The sequence below is a fragment of the Rana temporaria genome, chromosome 4 (genome assembly GCF_905171775.1).
Source record: "Rana temporaria chromosome 4, aRanTem1.1, whole genome shotgun sequence".
Classification (NCBI taxonomy): Eukaryota; Metazoa; Chordata; class Amphibia; order Anura; family Ranidae; genus Rana; species Rana temporaria.
Window position 1 is genome coordinate 75,487,768 of NC_053492.1, and position 16,896 is coordinate 75,504,663.

General features: G+C 44.6%; 1 long non-coding RNA gene across 2 annotated transcripts; it reads right to left on the bottom strand.

The window, feature by feature from the left end:
* Positions 1–8,003: 8,003 nt before the first annotated feature.
* On the bottom strand, positions 8,004–14,878 carry LOC120936310. 2 transcript variants are annotated; one of them, XR_005748602.1, is made up of 2 exons: positions 14,737–14,878; positions 8,004–8,197 (listed from the first exon to the last, which is right to left on the bottom strand). It is a non-coding gene; the product is annotated as an uncharacterized LOC120936310 (long non-coding RNA). The 2 variants fall into 2 exon arrangements; XR_005748601.1 differs by lacking the exon at positions 14,737–14,878 and adding an exon at positions 10,023–10,089.
* Positions 14,879–16,896: the final 2,018 nt, after the last annotated feature.

The following is a 16,896-nucleotide window of genomic DNA, read 5'->3' on the forward strand; positions in this document are numbered from 1 at the left end:
AGGCGGTCCGTGTTCATCCGATCCTCCCATAAGGGGAAAGCGGAGATCTCACAGTGTGCCGGGACCGCCCTGTCCCGTGTGAAAGAGCCCTTACCCAATAAGAACCAATTCTGGTGGAAAAAAAAATTTAAACTATTTATAAAGCATTATAGTGACATCACAAGGGAATTTCAAGTATACTAAGGCTACTTTTATTGCAAATAGTCATTGAAGTCAAATGTGATATCAGGAGAAATCTTTTGGCTGTGCCTAAATTTTTTACATCATTAATGACAATCTAATATAAAAGAAGAGTCCCCTAGGTGCCTTTTAGAACAGCATTGGCTGAAATAGTCACCTTCTCTTGGGTAGTACTTTTTTTATTCGACTAGATGTCCTCAGTCTTCCATGTTGACTCCCAACATACATCAGTCCAGAAGACTGAGGACATTCTTTGAGTACAGGGTGTCATGGACTCACACCTATTCAGGTTTCAGTTTGCATATTCCGGGTGCATTTTGCTTTTTACTTCAATACATGTTTTTGATCCATTGAAGTCTATGGAACCAAAAACCAGAAAAATGTCCCTGGCCCTTTCCATAAAATGCAGAGATGTGAACATGACCCATAGGAAACCATGTTAAATGGACTGTAGTGTGTTTCTGCAAAACTAAAAATGCACTAAAAAATGCATAGGTGTGAACCAGGCCTAAGTGTAATGATGCAGAAAGCGGGGCTGTTCTTTCCATTATTGAGGACTGCCCACCGCTAGAGAAGGAAGGGAGGAAGAAAACCCAGGTTGTCATGTGACCAGCCTAAAGACATATGGAAAAGGTAAGTATATTAAAAAATAAAAAAAGCAAAAATTACAGCTGTGGGTCATCTCCAGGAAAATGTGGTGGGGAATCCCAGAGTTGGGCTTAAAGGAGTTGTAAAGGCAGAAGCATTCAGATAAAACACCTTTTGTGAGTAGCAGCCCCCCAAATTACTTTCCTGACCCCCATCTCTCTCCAGCGATGACCACAGGTGTCTGAGCCATCCGGGACTCTCCTCCTGATTGGCCGAGACACAGTAGCGGCGTCATAGCCTCCTGCGGCTGTCAATCGAAGTCAGTCAGTCTATCAGGGCTCCGTGTCTGAATGGATAAAAGCTGTGACTCGGCTTAGGTGCTCCCCCATAGGAAGCTGCTGTCTGAGGGGGCACTCGATAGGAGGGAGGGGCCAGGAGCAGCTAAGAGGGACCTGAGAAGAGGAGGATCCGGGCTGCTCTGTGCAAAACCAACTACACAGAGGAGGAAAGTATAACATGTTTGTTATTTTAAAAAAACGGGGCTTTACACAATCACTTTAAATCAATGATAAGATGGCTACAAGAGCATGTTAGTAAATTATTGTGGACAGCGCTTGTGAGAGAACTGTGAGTACCCCGGCCTTGTCAAATGTACCAGCAATAAACTGGGACCAGGCCAGGAAATTACTAGTTCAATGCTGGTAGAAAAGGAAGGCGAAGGAAAGGGACTTTACATGAGGCATGCCGATGTAAATAAAGATGAATGAAGAACATATAACCGTGATTAAATTTGTCATAATGACATGTAATAATTCATAATATAATAAGACACAATGTACTGTATCAATAAATAGCATAATATAATCATAACAAATGAATGTTTTAGACATAATAATAATGATAAAGTATTTAATAAATGTTCAAACAAACATGATTGGTACAATACATACAGCATAAATAATGGCAGACATAATGCGGACATGAATAACAGAGTATACCCACATAAACTCGTACAACACTGATAAATACATATAGTGAAACCTTGGATTGCGAGTAACGTGGTAAACGAGCATTTTGCAATACGAGCATTTTTTTTAAAATCCTGACTTGGTTTGCGAGTGTCGTCTCGCAAAACGAACAGGATTCAAGCCACAGCGGTGTGCAGTACCGCAGTTGGCCAAAGGTGCGGGGGAACCAGAGCCGAGCCGACATGGTCATTACTCCTTAATGTGTAACATACAGAGCAGTAATCAGGACAGGTCACAAATAACAGTCTACATCTACTCTCTGAAATTCTATTGGTGAGTTTGAGGAGACTGGGGAGTCCGCTTTCTTTTTTTCCACCAAGTTACCCTTTTCTATATAACAGGCTCAATTGACAAAGAAATATTGTAAATTCTGAAGTTTTTTTTTTATCTTAATACATTTTATGCATTAAGATTAAAAAAACTTTCTGTGTGCAGCCCCCCTAATACCTGAGACCCATTTCGATCCAGCATAGATGCATGAGAGCCTCAGTTGTCCAGGACTCTCCCTCCTGATTGGCTGAGTCAAAGTCAGTGAGCCAATGAGGAGAGAGAGGGGGCGGGGACGAGCCACAGCTCCGTGTCTGAATGGACACACAAAGCAGCGGCTCAGCTCGGGGGCCCCCATAGCAAGCTGCTTGCTGGAGGGGTCAGGAGCATTGGCGGTGAACCCAAGAAGAGGATGATCTGGACTGCTCTGTGCAAAACCATTACACAGAGCAGGCAAGTATGACATGTTTGTTATTTAAAAAAAAAAAAAACTTTATTTATTACTTTAATACAAGAATAGAGATCTGGCGTTTACACCCATGTGACCGTCCATTTCAAATCCCATTGGACTCAGATGAAAATAACCCACTCTTCTGTTTAGAATAAGGATCCTTACCCTAGTGTTTTTTGCATTGTGAATTTTATATGATTTATAATGCTTTTGTTTTATAAAATGTCCAGGTAGTTAAGCTTTTCCTATTTTTTTTACTATGAGGAGCTTTGCTGTTAAAGGATAAGTCCACCCAAATGCCGCGTACACACGGTCGTAATTTCCGACATGAAAAGTTCAATGTGAGGTCGGAATTTCCGAGAAAAAAAATTTGAGAGCTAGTTCTCAAATTGTCTGACCCAAAAAATTCCAAATCCAATTCCGATCGTCTGTAGCAATTCCGACGCCCAAAATTCCTACGCATGCTCGGAAACATTGAAATTAATTTTCTCGTCTCGTCATAAGGGGTTGTACGTCACCGTGTTCTTGACGGTCGAAAGTTCAGAGAACTTTTGTGTGACCGTGTGTATGCAAGCCAAGCTTGAGCGGAATTCCGTCGGAAAAAAACATCCAAGGTTTTTCCGACGGAAATTCCGATCGTGTGCACGGGGCATAACACTAAAATCTCTACATCTACAGACACCCACAATCTAACACTAACCTATCTAGCCCTGTAAAGAAGGAATCGGTGTACATATATTTTTTTAAGCCGATCTGACCCGATCCCACACTGAGCTGTCAGCGGCAGCTTTGCTGTGTAGGTGGGTAGAGAGGACACAACCGACAACGGAAGCCACATAGTAACTCTATGGGTGACGTCACGTCCCATTCCCAGCCGTTGTCGGCTGGGTCCTCTGCAGAGCTTTTGCCACTGGAGATCGGATCGGCTTCAAGCAAGTGATTTCTTCTGTACAGGGCTAGACAGGTTAGGCTTATATCATGGATGTCTGTAGATGTAGCCATTTCAGGGTTAGGGTGGACTTCCCCTTTAAAATGTGTAAGGCTGCATTTCCACCTGAGCAGAGCGAATTTAAGGCGTTTTTATTGAAGAGTTTTTGAGCATTTTGTTGCATGTGTTACCAGGGTTCTTCTTGTTAAATTTGTTTATTGAGAAAAAAAAGCATGGGGAACATAACAGACCATTTAGAGCAGTGGTCTCAAAGTACCGGCCCGCGGGCCATTTGCGGCCCGCGGACCAGTTATAAATGGCCCGCAGGCAGGGTGGAAGTGAGGGGAGCAAAAAAAAAAAAAAAAAAAAAATTTTTTTTATTTTTTTTTTTTTTTTTTTTTTTTTTGAGCTGGAGCCATCTGGTGGTGAGCCGTTGGTATTACAAGTTATTACCACCAGATGTGAGCTGGCGCCATCTGGTGGTGGCCGTTGGTATGACAAGTTAAGCATTACAAGTTAAACAGCAATTCTAATGTCATTTTACACTATTTTCACTGCCATCTTCTTCCCTCTAATTAGAACCCCCAAACATTATATATATTTTTTATCCTAACACCCTAGAGAATAAAATAGCGATCGTTGCAATACTTTCTGTTACGCCGTATTTGCGCAGCGGTCTTACAAGCGCACTTTTTTGGGAAAAAATTACACTTTTTTTAATTAAAAAATAAGACAACAGTAAAGTTATCCCCATTTTTTTTTATGTTATGAAAGATAATTTTACGCCGAGTAAATTCATACCCAACATGTCACGCTTCAAAATTGTGTCCGCTTGTGGAATGCCAACAAACTTTTTTACCCTTTAAAATCTTCATAGGCGACGTTTAAAAAAATCTACAGGTTGCATGTTTTAAGTTAGAGGAGCTAGAATTATTGCTCTCACTCTACCAATCGCGGCGATACCTCACATGTGTGGTTTGAACACCATTTACATATGCGGGCGCTGCTCACGTATGTGTTCGCTTCTGCGCGCAAGCTCGTCGGGACGGGGTGCGTTTTCTGGCTCCTAACTTTTTTAGCTGGCTCCTAGATTCCAAGCAAATTTGTCAAACCCTGACTTACACCAGTGCTGGTGGTAATAATGCGCTCGCTGACACCAGTGCTGGTGGTAATAATGCGCTCGCTGACACCAGTGCTGGGGGTTAATAATGTGTTCGCTGACACCAGTACTGTTGTTTTTGAAGTTTGAAAGTTTGCATGCGGCCCCCCATGGCATATGAAAACTTGTCTTGTGGCCCTCAGGTAATTTGAGTTTGAGACCCCTGATTTAGAGGAAGTTCAGATGCAACACCCATAATGGAAAGAACAGAACTAATACAAGCGTTTTTTTTTTTAGCTTCAGGGGTTTTTGTTTAGCCAATAGAAAGCACTAGGGTGAGGAGAGGTGAAGGCGATTTGGGGTGGGGAGCTGTTCTTTGAGCAGAAAACAGGCAACAAAACGCTCATACAAAGCTCATGTTGTACTTTGTTTTCAGCCGTTCCCATTGAAGTCTATGGGGCCCAATCTTCCTCCAATCTGCCAAAAAAAAGTACTTTTTTGAGCGACAGAAATTTTTCTTCAGGCAACAGAACACTCAAATGTGAACAGGGGCCACTGAAATTAATGGGATTTGGCTTGTTGAGCGTTTTAGAGCTTTTAGAGGTGTGAACGGGGCCTAAATCAGGAATTCTTAATCTTGGGGCCTAAATCAGGAATTCTTAATCTTTTTTCAATCACCAAAGTATGCAAAATCTTGAGATACATCAGTCTAAAATTTTAAAAAACTAAAGAAAACATGTGGTCCCCAAATTCCACACTAGACCGCGCTTTTTTTGATCAGGACCTGGTATAGATTTTATGGGGGGGGGGGGGGGGGAAGAGTGGGGGTTCCCTCCCAAATAATTTTTAAACTAGACACTTGGACTTTAAACTGCAAACAGGTATCAACTATAAAAATCTGTAGGTATTTATTTATAGAAAAATATATAAAAGGATATACATTCATAGGTCACAATATATTAATCGTCAGAATATGTCCCCCGACAAGTACTAAAGTCATACTTCCACAATGTTACAATAGTATAGGTTTACTCAAATTAAGAGAAATACATAAAGGAACAATGATGATACATATGGGGTGTATAGTCTTGAACAGGGATCAAATATGCAGGATTTTTATTCTTGCTCTACATGTTTCGCTATAATATTTTTTCTTTATTTGCCATTTTCCCCCCCCACAAAAGTAGAGTTACCCTTTCAGTTTGTAGATAACGAAAACTCAAGGATATTAAGACCAAATGTAAGTAGGTGTACAGAGACGGGCAAAGTGCGTGTCTCTGTACGCTATGTAGCAGGAAGCGTGTTTGCTGCGTTCTCCTCCCCTCCCCACCTGTCACTGGTTGGTAAAGAAGGTGTCGGCTTTACAGCTGACAGCCTCCTAGCAACCATAGATGCTGAGAGTGGGTGGGGCCTGATGGGGGAAGCTGAGACTCTAGTTCCCCATCAGGTCTGCTCTCTGCTTGAGATTGACAGCAGGAAGTGGGCGCGTTCTTTAGCCAATAGCAAGCTGTCGATTGGCTATGGATCCAGCCACTGCCTGCTGTCAATCACAAGTGGAGTGAACCAGATGGGAAACTAGTATCTCAGAGGCTCCATCAGGCTACACCCACCCAGCCATAAAACTTTTCCGCAGCGACTAGAGGGAGCTCTGCTGCCCTGAGGATAGGGTGTCCATATAGACACTTTGGGCTCAGTGTGCTTCCACATGTGGTGCATGCCCCCGATTAATGTACCGGTTTACAAAAAGGCACAGGATATAGTCCCCGGCACCAACATTTGTCCTGCGGAGGCACAACTTAATTCTAAAAAGTGTCTTAGACACTCTTTATGAATTCCCTTGATTGTTGTATATAAATGTAACAGAGGACAATATGTGAATAGCTTTAAAAAGGTCCAAAAACACACTGAGACTTTATCTTAGCTATAGTCTCCTGCTCAGCTTCCCTGGACTTCCTGCTGGGGAGTGAACACCCATAGTACCAACACAAGTCACATGACCTAGTCCCCTTCTCAAGACCAGGGGTGTAGCACCTGCCCTCCTGTATGGGGTCCATGCCCCATAAGTTCAACAGAGGGGCCCAGAGCAGCAAGAGTGGGCACGGTTACTGGAGCAAATCCCCCTGTGACCCTCCCTGTGTTTACAAATGCTTCAATTTATAAATGAACAGGGAGACTCTGTATAGAGAGCTTCCTGTTCATTTAGTCTGCAGCTAGTGCTGCAGAGAAAGGGTGTCTGTTTTAAACCCCTGATATTTCACCAACCCCCACAGGGCTCAAAAAAATGGGCTCATTCTCACAGGTATTCTGGTTGCATGAATGAGTGGTTTGTTCATGCGGCTGAAGCCGCTTGTTAGGCTTGGTGACTGTCACCTAGGCTATACGGGGCCCCATGACTTCTAACAGCAGCCCCGCTCAAGACTACATGTCCCATCATCCCTAGACTACAAGTCCCATCATGCCTTAGTGCAGGGGTGCCCAACCAGTGGCCCGGGGACCACATGTGGCCCGCGGAGCCCTCTGATGTGGCCCGCGACCTCCTGCTCTGGGATGGAATAGAATACTGTTATTAAAGATACGTTTATTACTAAAATCAGAGTGTATATATGGGCATATCTGTTCTGCAGTGGTTACTGGGCTGCTTTCATACTTACCTGCACTTGAGCCATAGACTTCTATTACCTGAGAGTTTGGTGAGCTTTCTGAATGTGCACCACACCTACAGGATATAATAGAAGTCTATGGCAGGAAAGCCACAGGTGAACTGTGCTGCACCCGCAGTGCGGGTAAACAACAGTACATCAGTGTGAGAGCAGCCTTAGGCCCCTTTCACACAGTCAGTCAGACCCTCCATTCACATCTAAGGATTGGTAAATGTGTCTGTTTACAAATGCCTACCGCCAATCCAATCAGTACAGTGGGCTCTTTAGAGTAGAGTGGGCTGCCATCTACCCGCTCCGCTCATTATGGCCCGCGACCGGTTACCAAGTCCCTTGGACTTCAAAAGGTTGGGCAGCCCTGCCTTAGTGCCTGTGTACACGCATGCTCCAATCCTTCACAAAATTTGGTGTCGCATTTACTCCCAACAGAGGCAGCAACCTCAAACCGGCATGTAGGCCTCCCCAGCAGCACATATAACAGGGTTGCTCCAGAGCGGTGGTTTTCAACCACAGTCCTCAAATACCCCCAAACGGGCCATGTTTTCAGGTTTTCCTTTACTTTGAACAGTTGCTTTAAATCAATATCAATGACATGGTATTGATAAGAGCTATTTTATCTAAGGGAAGTTCCCAAAACATGCCCCGTTGGGGGTACTTGAAGACTGAGGTTGAGAACCTCTGCTCCAGAGGAGCCTGCAAAGCCAAGGAAGCTACCTTGAAACTGGGAATGGGAGCAGAAGTCAGGGAAACCGGGATGGAATGCTGGGGTAGGCAAACTTTAAAGTTGAGGGAGCTACACACAGTGTTAAAAAATAAAACTATTAGCGTTTAATATCACTCTAAAAACAGCAGGTTTACAGTACAGGTAGAATTTCATTCAGCAACACTTGTTTGTAATTCTTCTCATCCGGAAAGCTTGAAGTTTTGTCCTTTGAAGAGCTTGCTGAAATCCAGAGAGGACAGAGTTGTCTCCAGGTCCATCATGATCACTATGTACCCCTGGAGGAAGAGAGGAAACCGAGGTCAGGCTTTACCCATTCAACATTCTGCTGCACATGCTGTGCGTTGTTTAAGTATTCAAGTATTGTCCGTAATAAAACTGGCGAGTGTGGTTAGGCCCATTCATATGTGCTGCCCCTCTGAAAAGCAACCCCATGGTGGATCACTTTTCAGAGGTGTTTGACAGGTGGTGAGGAGGCAATATGTTGCATCCTTGCTGCCTGATTTAACCCTGTATGTGATTGGCTAGAGCCGTAATCCAGGGCTTGAGAAATTTTCTTTCAATCTAGGAGCCATCTAAAAAAAGTTAGGCGCTATTTTTTTTTTGTTATGACTCAGTGATGAGCCCACTTAGGGGGAACTGTCTGCTTCAACCTCCTGAGGTCATATATTGTCCTTGTGGAGAAGGCTGCACATAGGAGCAGGCGGCGGCAAGCCTGCCTAGAATCCGTATTGGAAAATGTATGTACAGGGTTGTACGCCACGCTGTCATACATGCGGACAAGGCCGCTGTTAGAAATCATGGGGCCTTGTACAGCCTACCTGACAGGGCCCCTCGCCCGCCATCCTGCCAATCATAAGTGGTCAAGAAATTCCCTGCTCCACTGCCACATGAATACAGGATCCATGTATATGTGTGGCTGTGGGTAATGCCTCAACTTATGATTGGCAGTGTACCACGAGATGCTAACTGTTAAGTCTTGTCTACGTGTGTGTGTGTGGTGTGGGGGGCAGTAAAAATGTGCAGCTAAGACAGTTTTACCATCCCCCAACCAATCCCCCTTAGGCTGAAAAAGCACCCCTTCTGTAGTATGTCTGCAGGGCGTTTTACACAACATCCCATCACTACTGCCGCACTATGGCAGTAGTGCCTTGGAAGCATAAGGAGGAGTGATTGGAAGAAGGTAAAACTGTGGCTGAGCTGCACATTTTTATTGCCCCCCCCACCCAAATACAAAAGTAAACAAGACATAACAGCATCTCACTGTGCTTATGTGATCATCATCGTTATCATAATGATGATCACAGTACAAAAGGTGGTTGCATTTCTCTCTGTATGTATGGATGTGTCTCTGTACCTTCCAGAAAGCAGAAATTGTGAGCCTGCCCATGCATCAGGAAACCTTGTGCTGCCTGCGCTCTCGGACACTTCTCTCTTCAATCTCCCGCTGCCCGGCTACGGCCCCGTCCTCTGCCCTCCTCAGTTGCGGTGGGAGGAAAGGAGAATCACTAATAAAAAATAAAAAAAGTGCAACATGTTTCCTCTGAGCCGCCTGCAAAATGCCTCTGGAAGGCGACCAGAAGGTTGCTTTTCAGAGAGAGCGCAAACACTGCAGCGCATGTAAATGAGCCCTTGGTGTAGGGTAAGGTTGTAGCCAGATTTTTATGGCTCTCTTTGTCCCTGTTGCTGATTTTCCCTTACTTTTTTTGCCTGATATCACCATTGTCAGCAGGACAGGAAGTGAGGGGAAATGGAGTTGGAACGATTCTTATCTCAGACACATTGATAAGGGAGACCTAAATTCTCTGCCTGCATAACGCGAACCACAGGATTCTGGAGGCGGGCATGTTCATGGGCAGCGGAATGATATTCTTGAGGTGCCCTATAATTGCATTCAGTAGAAATCTCAAAGGTCATATAAAGAGATTTTGGGATGAATGGGATAATGCCAGACACACATATTAAACCTTTTGCAAGATTTTTGTTACCATGTACATGTCTCCAAGATTTGTAATAGGGAACAGGCATACATGAGGCACGTAGGGAACCATCTTAAAGCATTCAGAAGGATGAAAAAAAAAAAAAATTAGGGGGCCAACTCACCACTGAGGAATGGAAGCAGAACATCCAGGGCAAAGTTCAGTGTTTTCAGCATGGCAGCCACCAACAGACAAAGGGGGGAAATGCTAAGTAATTCTACAATGCACAACAGGGTCACAAATCTGTAAACTTTGCATTATCTGCATTTTTCCCATTTATACCGACTCTTTATAGAAAAAAATGACATGGCTGTTCATCTATCACAACTTGTAAATCCATTCTGTGCGAATGGAGTCAAAACTAATATTCTCAGGCTAATGGAAGAAAATACCACATTATAGCCACTACATTTCGCTCTTTTCTAGTTTGTTTAGCAAAAAATAAAAACCCCAGAGTTGATCAAATACCACCAAAATAAAGGTCTATTTGTGGGAAGACAATGATAAAAATGTAGTTTGGGTACAGTGTTGCATGACCACGCAATTGTCATTTAAAGTGTGACAGCGCTGAAACCTGAAAATGCCTCCACAAAACCGGCACAAGTAACACTAATGCCGTGTACACACGATCAGTCCATCCGATGAGAACGATTAACCGATGGTTAAATAACCGATGGCGCCCACACACGATCGTTTTTTACAGATGAAAACGGTCCATCAGACCATTCTCATTGGTTTAACCGATCGTGTGTACGTGGCATTACACAACAGAGCATTGTGGTAGAGGAAGAAAGGCAAGTATATATAGCTGGGGAGAAGGAAGGGGGTCATTAAAGCATAAGCCAACACATCAAACAGAAATTAAGCCGGGCCCCTCCCCCTACTCAAGCCAATGTACATTAAGTATTAACTTTTAAATATTTTTTAAAACACCCTTTTTTTGTGAAAAAACAAACAAAAAAACACCTTCTTATTTTAGATGTTCAGTCACCTGACCGCTTTGATAATTTTCTTCCTACTTTTCCCTACTGTATGGCTGGGGAGCAGCTCGATGACATCTTCATGGTTTGCATCTGCGCTGGGACCACAAGTCCCACAATTCCTTGCACCTCTAGCTGCAAGGTGAATCGCTCCCTTCTTCCTTTGGGTGTGACCAGCGCTGCTACTACCATTGGCCCGCCTTAAAAAATGGTGCTAGAGCAAATCCTAATATAATTTGGTGGGTGTTTTTTTTTACACCAGAATTAAACTACTTCCATACCGCAGGCCAACATATGACACTGTGGGCTTTCAGTGGTGATATCTGAATGATGGGTGCAGCTGCAGGCATCATCCCTACATTGTTTTTTTCATGCAGCGGTCCCTACACCAGTGATGGTGAACCTTGGCAACCCAGATGTTTTGGAAATACATTTCCCATGATGCTCATGCACTCTGCAGTGACGTTGAGCATTATAGGAAATGTAGTTCCAAAACATCTGGGGTATCAAGGTCCGCCATTACTGCCCTACACCACAAGAAAGATCATAGCGGCAGTTCAGCCACCTGATCGTTCTAACCGGCGACATCCCGTGCGATTGGGGACCCGGCGAAGGAATCCCCCGCGGCCCCGGAAGGAAGTCATAGAGAAAACCGAGGGACAGATGGTCCCGGGCAATCTCTATGACTCTCGGAGGCCCGGGTGCAAGAATTAGGACGTCACACCCGGGCCACCGGAAGTAAACAAAGCCGAAATCTCGGCTAGAAAGCATCAGATCATTATTTATTTATTTTTTTGATCTGATGTTTTTCAGCCTGGAGGAGAAATGTGAGGTCTTATAGACCCCACATCTCTCCATAAAAAGGACCGATTACGTACTATTCCTATACAAAGGAATGGGGATAAAAGTGATCAAAATCTTTCTTTTAAATAGGGAAAGTGTAAAAATATTTTTTTTTTAAATAAAATAAACGATAAAAAAAATGAAAGCGTGCCCGCATATGTAAACAAAGTTCAAACCACACATGTGAGGCATTACTGCAAACGTTAGAGCAAGAGCAATAATTCTAGCCCAAGACCTCCTCTGTAGCTCTAAACATGTTACCTGTGAAAAACTTGAAAGCGTTCCCTATGGAAAGTTCCGAAGTTTGGCGCCATACCACGAGTGTGAGAAATTATAAGGCATGACATGTGAGGTATCTAATTTCTCGGTGTAACATCATCTGTCACATTATGCCAAACAAATTGGGATATCTTTACTGTTTTTTTCTTCATGAAAATGTTTTTTTTCCAAAAACATTAGCGTTTGAAGAATTACTGCGCAAATACCGTGTGACATGAAAAGTTGCAATGACCGCCATTTTATTCCCTAGGGTGCCTGCTAAAAAATATACAAATATAATTAATGTTTGGGGGTTCTGACAATTTTTCTGGCAAAAAAATGATGATTTTTCAATGTAGCAGAGGAGTGCTGGAATTTGCGTGGTATGGAAGAGGTTAGTCAGTCTGAGCCAGCTCTCTTTAGCCCATGGCACAGTACTTTGGTGAACGCTACATTCACTTAGGCAAACCCTGGCAGGCTTTTAAAAGTAACACGTGCGAGAGAAATACTACTCATTCACATCAGTCCATTCTTTAAAAATAGAAGTATGGCCGAAGATATCTTGGCCCCACTTCTCTTCCTGGTCACAGGAGTGTACTTACCTGACATCACAGAGCCACTCCAACCTTCCCTGACAGTAATGTCAGGATCCACCCAGAAACCTGAGACAGATGGCTCAGCCTCGCTGTGCACCAATAAGAGCCTGAGCCTACCACTCGCTTACACGCTCCCTCATAGTGCAGAATAGAGATGAGCATCTCCAGCCAAACTATTATTTTTTGCTCCGGAGCGCTGCATGCTGGATCATTCCCACTGTGCCGCCCATATATGTGTTTCCAGTAATCAAGCATAATGTGAAAGCTAGTGTAACTGTTGGCAGACATAAGTGACTGTACAGAGTCCCTACATATAGAATAAGAACACAACATCCATACAAATACAAACATCCCCTGAAATGTAGATCTGGGAAGGTCCTACCATTTGTAGAGGATCACCTTCTTCCTTGCTTGAGCTGAGCAGATTCATCCAGCTCTTCTGAGGGAACATCCCACCTTCTCCTCCAGACTCTGATGAAGGAAGGTTCTTTTTGGGTCCCTGGAATGTATTCCCATCAGAGTGCCCCCTTATATTAAGTACTCCCATCAGAGTGCACCCTTATATTAAGTACTCCCATCAGAGTGCCCCCTTATATTAAGTACTCCCATCAGAGTGCCCCCTTATATTAAGTACTCCCATCAGAGTTCTCCCTTATATTAAGTACTCCCATCAGAGTGCCCCCTTATATTAAGTACTCCCATCAGAGTTCTCCCTTATATTAAGTACTCCCATCAGAGTCCCCCCTTATATTAAGTACTCCCATCAGAGTTCTCCCTTATATTAAGTACTCCCATCAGAGTCCCCCCTTATATTAAGTACTCCCATCAGAGTGCCCCCTTATATTAAGTACTCCCATCAGAGTCCCCCCTTAAATCAGGTGTTCTTATCACATACCCCCTTAAAGCAGGTGCTCCCATCGAGTCCCCCCTTAAATCAGGTGTTCCCATCAGTTCCCCCTTGAATCAGGTGTTCCCATCAGAGTCCCCCCTTATATTAAGTACTCCCATCAGAGTCCCCCCTTAAATCAGGTATTCCTCTTAGTGCACCCCCTTAAATCAGGTGTTCCCATCAGAGTTCCCCCTTGAATCAGGTGTTCCCATCAGAGTCCCCCCTTATATTAAGTACTCCCATCAGAGTCCCCCCTTAAATCAGGTATTCCTCTTAGTGCACCCCCTTAAATCAGGTGCTCCCATCAGAGTCCCCCCTTAAATCAGACGCTCCCATCAGAGTTCCCCCTTAAAATAAGAACTCCCATTAGAGTCCCCCTTAAATCAGGTGTCCCCATCAGAGGACCCCTTAAATTAAGTACTCCCATCAGAGTGCCCCCTTAAATCGGGTCTTCTTATCAGATTGCCCCCTTGAATCAGGTGCTCCCATCAGATCCCCCCTTAATTCAGATGCTCCCTTCAGAGTCCCCCCTTAAATTAAGTACTCCATCAGAGTGCCCCTTTAAATCAGATGCTCCCATCAGAGTTCCCCCTTAAATTAAGTACTCCATCAGAGTGCCCCTTTAAATCAGATGCTCCCATCAGAGTGCCCCTTTAAATCAGATGCTCCCATCAGAGTGCCCCCTTAAATCAGATGCTCCCATCAGAGACCCCCCTTAAATCAGGTGTCCCCATCAGAGTTCTCCCTTAAATCGGGTGTCCCCATCGAAATACAGTCATTTCCGGGAATTCTCCTCCTCCATCACAGAACACGTCCGTGCTCCTATTGGCTCTGCCCTCCTGTGATGAGAGTAGTAAATAAAGGCCAATCGTCATCGAGGAGGCGGGCGCGCGGAGGTTGAACACCTGGCCGCTCTGCAGTGTTGACATTGGGTTGCTAGGTAACGGTCACGCTGTGCTAGAGGAACCGCGCGGCGCTGAGTGGCCTGTGATTGGCCGGCTTCTGTAGTTTGTCTGAACTCCTATTCAATGTACTGCAAGGCCGGGGTGGGGACTAGAGTTCAGCAGAGAGCGAAGGGAGGAGCGGGAGAGGAGAGCCCAGCCCCTCCCACCACGGCAAACACCTGGCGTCTAACCATGACAACACCTTCGGGGCGTCTCTGACACGACTCCACCCGAGATGTCTATTGGTATCTTTTACCAAACAGCGGCTTCAGTAAATCCCCGCCCCCTATCTCTCTAAATCCCCTAGTTACAATCTCCGCCCTCTTACCGGTCATAGGTGTTCCTTAGGAAGACATCAAGGTGGGCGTGACGGAGAACAGACGAATCGTGCAGCTCCTCTAGCTGGGCTAACCGCAGACTGAGCCTTCGGTCAGAGTGACGCACTAAGCCAACGCCCCCTCGCACCTGATTGGCAGACTCTGTAGCTCCGCCCCCGCAAGGTGGGTGCTAAATATCTCATAGCACCCCCATCAGTAGCAGTAAGATATACATTCCGCCCCTTTGTGTCCAGGGATCGGCAAACAGCAAGCCAGATACAGGACTAGAGGATGTAATGCCTGTGCCCGTGCAGCATAGGGAGGGAGGGGTCTTGGAAGCACCTACAAAGTCTTATCCAATCATGCTCTGTCTGTGCTGCAGCCCCTCCCTTTTGTTTTGATTTCAGGAAGAAGCAGCCACACCCATCATCTGTGTAACGCCCACATGAGTCTTTATTAATGTTATACTTCAGGGAGGGGAGAAGCAGCAGCCACACCCATCATCTGTGTAACTCCCACATGAGTCTTTATTAATGTTATACTTCAGGGAGGGGAGAAGCAGCAGCCACACCCATCATCTGTGTAACGCCCACATGAGTCTTTATTAATGTTATACTTCAGGGAGGGGAGAAGCAGCAGCCACACCCATCATCTGTGTAACTCCCACATGAGTCTTTATTAATGTTATACTTCAGGGAGGGGAGAAGCAGCAGCCACACCCATCATCTGTGTAACTCCCACATGAGTCTTTATTAATGTTATACTTCAGGGAGGGGAGAAGCAGCAGCCACACCCATCATCTGTGTAACTCCCACATGAGTCTTTATTAATGTTATACTTCAGGGAGGGGAGAAGCAGCAGCCACACCCATCATCTGTGTAACGCCCACATGAGTCTTTATTAATGTTATACTTCAGGGAGGGGAGAAGCAGCAGCCACACCCATCATCTGTGTAACTCCCACATGAGTCTATTAATGTTATACTTCAGGGAGGGGAGAAGCAGCAGCCACACCCATCATCTGTGTAACTCCCACATGAGTCTTTATCAGGGCTTTTTTCAGGGGGAACTTGGGGGAACTCAGTTCCACCACCTTTGGCTCAGACCCTTTGGTGCCTTCTCACCACAATCACTTGTAAACACAGAAGTCTGGTTTTTGTATTTACAAGTGACAGCTCTGCACTCTGTGTGTAACCCCCCTGAACTCTGCACTCTGTATGTAATGCAATCCTGGTATTTAATGCCCCTTTAAGACCCTCCTACTGTTTGTGAAATCTGAACGGGGTCGTGGTTGAGTTCCTGCACCTATTTTCTGAGAAAAAAAGCTCTGGTCTTTATTAATGTTATACTTCAGGGAGGGGAGAAGCAGCAGCCACGCCCATCATCTGTGTAACTCCCACATGAGTCTTTATTAATGTTATACTTCAGGGAGGGGAGAAGCAGCAGCCACACCCATCATCTGTGTAACGCCCACATGAGTCTTTATTAAAGTGGAGTTCCACCCATTTTTTTATGTTTGTCTGTGCTGCCTGCTCTAATCTCATAGTGTTCAGAATGGACAATTTTTATTTAATTTGTTGCTTGTAAATACCTTTATTTTGTAGTCCTTCAATACTTCCTCCTCCTTATTTGCCTAGGCTATTTGCAAGGGTTTCTGGGATAGGCATCATGTTTCCCAGTAGTCCTTGCAAACCTGACTGAAACCTATTACATTGCTTGTGCACTGAGCATGTGCGAGATATGCAAAGCTGAAATCCAGGAAGTCATACAGTCTGGCTTCATGATGCCCACACTTAAGATGGCCACGGTCTATTTCTAGATTATAAACTATTTAAATGCTGTAACAACCTAACAAAACGGACCTTAGTTTACAGACTAACTTCACTAGAATACATTAAGCTTGTGTATTACAGGGGTATCTATATTTAAAAAGTGAAATTGTGGGTGGAACTCCCCTTTAATGTTATACTTCAGGGAGGGGAGAAGCAGCAGCCACACCCATCATCTGTGTAACGCCCACATGAGTCTTTATTAATGTTATACTTCAGGGAGGGGAGAAGCAGCAGCCACACCCATCATCTGTGTAACTCCCACATGAGTCTTTATTAATGTTATACTTCAGGGAGGGGAGAAGCAGCAGCCACACCCATCATCTGTGTAACGCCCACATGA